At 42.1% G+C, this 2,760-nt stretch overlaps 1 non-coding gene across 1 annotated transcript; it reads right to left on the bottom strand.

The window, feature by feature from the left end:
- Window positions 1–1,911: 1,911 nt before the first annotated feature.
- On the bottom strand, window positions 1,912–2,018 carry LOC141603698 (small nucleolar RNA R71). Its single transcript, XR_012525555.1, has one exon. It is a non-coding gene; the product is annotated as a small nucleolar RNA R71 (small nucleolar RNA).
- Window positions 2,019–2,760: the final 742 nt, after the last annotated feature.

The raw sequence follows: 2,760 nt of genomic DNA, 5'->3' as shown, positions 1-2,760 counted from the left end.
TCATCATATATTCGTCATTAATCCATCATATCTAATCTAATCAATTGATTTAATTTGTTGGACTCGTTAATATTTTTCACTTCTGTAATTATTTCATCTTGTAATTAATCCATCTTAATTCCGTCTCATTCATGTTTTATTGTTTTTATGACCCATTCATATGTTAGTTAACCTATTAATCACTTTCATCCGAGTAAATAATTTTAATCCATCATTAAAATCACCAATTGACATTAACGGCTTGCAATTACGGCTTCACAGCCAGAACTGAGCCAAGGAACAGACGCAGCGTCTGCTGCGCCTATTCCAAAGGACGCAGCTCTGCTGCGCCTGTTCCTGGCTGAATTCTGTCCCTGAACTCCGTCTTTGCCTTGACCTAGTTATCTAGTTTACGTATTAATTAACTATTAACCGTATTATCGCCTAATTCCTGTTCGTTTAATTTATTCCTTTATTCGTTTTCTCAAATTAGCCGTTTTAAAGGTATTTTCGACATAAATCGCCTAATTCCTTGTAATTATTGTAATTTTCATTATTGTAATTTATAATTATTGTATTTCTTTCTTTGCTTGTATGTTTTCACATGTAAATGAGCATTAAATCCTACTTCGATCCAATTGTATGCTAATTAACTGTTCACCGACTTATTATTAATCTTCACATGCTAGGATTAAAACTTGGATGTTGCATTGCATGCATATAACCGACGATATATCGAGTACGAATAACTTCCCTAATCATTAGTAGAGGCCCCCATCGAGGCGGGCGGGATTAGGTGTTCGATCAAAAGAGCTTCCTAATACGTACCCTCACCCCTTACTCCAGATCTCCGTGAGCACCCGTGTTCATTGGCATCCACGAGAGTCATTCTAGACATAGAATGCTAAGGGTAACGATTGCTTAGTGTTCATGTCACTACTTTATGTCTTGACATGACATGAGGTATTCGAACGGTTCCAATTTCCCATAAAAATTGGTGGCGACTCCATACAAAAATGCAAACGCTTGTTTCTCTTTTCCTACCCAAGCGCCCCCGTGGGCCCCCGCTGTCCACAGGTGATAAGAGACTTGACCCTACCTATATCTTACTCATCAAATGGCGCCGTTGTCGGGGATGGCGTTAGGTTATATTTAGTTTATCAAGAGTCTTTGCTTTAGTCTTATCTCAATTGTTAGTTTGTTTTAGTAGTTGTGTGTTTCATTGTAGAGTGTGTGATTTCTTGCCCTCCCCTAGTGTGTAAAGACACTGGAGACTAACGGTTTATTGAGTGGATGCCTAGAAGGAACCACCAAGCTCTACTCTTCAATTCCGACCCCGAAAGGCTTTTTAGAACCTTGAGGACAAGGACCCTTGATAGAGTTCGGAACCTTCCACAAGCAAACATAGATCAACCAAACCCACACACCCTACAAAACATTGATACCACAACCCCACTTCAACCAAACATCACAATTGAGACTCTACTAGAAAATCCATTTCTTAACTTCCCTCTTCCAAATAGCCCACCTCAAACACCACCCCCTCATATACCAAATCCACCGCCACAAATGGCTCTACGAGATCACAACCGGCCTAACCATAATGATGCTTGTAACCCGATCAACTTTGGCCCCTTGGCTCCTAATAATTTTGAAATGCACCCCGCTCAAGTGAGCTCAATAGAAAAGGATTGCTTTAGTGGGAATCCCGACGAAGATGCTCATGCCCATCTTAGGAAGTTCAAGAGCAAGGTGAGCATGATGAAGAGAAATGAAGTGTCCGAGGAAACTTTGAGGTTGATGTTATTCCCTTTCTCTCTAACGGAGAAGGCGGATCGTTGGTTGAATGTCCACCCACCGGACACCTTTACCACATGGGATGCTTTGGCCAAGGACTTCTTAGCAAAGTATTACCCAACATCCAAGACCGCTATGCTCCGGAACGAAATTCATACCTTTCAACAAGAGGAAGGAGAGTCCCTAGGAGAGGCATGGGATAGGTACCTAGATCTACTTGCTAGTTGTCCTCATCATGGGATCCCGGCTTGGTACGTGACTCAAACCTTCTTTCAAACTTTGCTTCCAAGGACCAAGGACATGGTGAATGCCTCCGCGGGAGGAGGGTTCGATCATTTGGGTGATGAAGAGGGGACGACTCTTATCAAGAAAATGGTAGATTCGGAGGCTAACTATGGTACAAGAGGCAATGTGCTTAGAAGAAATGGAAGATATCCCAAGGAGAACCCCTCCAACTCCGAGACAAATGCTAAGATCGACTTACTCACGAAACAACTTGAAAAGTTACAAAGAAACCAAGTGCACCAAGCCACCACCTCACATGGTCCACCCATGGAGGAAGTGGTTCAAGCTTCAAGTTGTGAACTTTGTGGAGGGAGCGGTCACACTTTTGATATGTGTGCCAACAACTATAACGGTGGGTATGAGGAGAATGTCCAAGATGTTAATGCTTTCCAAAGCTATAAAAACAATACAAGACCATCAAGACCACCCTACAACAATCCCAATGTCTACAACCCAAACACTAACTTCTACCATCCGGGTTGAAGGAACCACCCCAATTTTAGCTACAAGAGTGCCAATGTTCAAAACCCACAACACCTTCAATCACAAGCCCCAAATAATCCACCCAGTTTTTCTAAACCAAGAGGGAGGATTCTCCAACCAAAGAAGTAATCCCGGAAATCAAAACCAATGGCCAAACAACAATCAAAACCAAAACTATGGGAACCAACCACAAGGGTACCAAGATTTTGGAGGAAA

Source organism: Silene latifolia, chromosome 9 (genome assembly GCF_048544455.1).
Source record: "Silene latifolia isolate original U9 population chromosome 9, ASM4854445v1, whole genome shotgun sequence".
NCBI lineage: Eukaryota > Viridiplantae > Streptophyta > Magnoliopsida > Caryophyllales > Caryophyllaceae > Silene > Silene latifolia.
The sequence above is the reverse complement of the archived record's forward strand: the minus strand, read 5'-3'. Positions and strand labels throughout refer to the sequence as shown.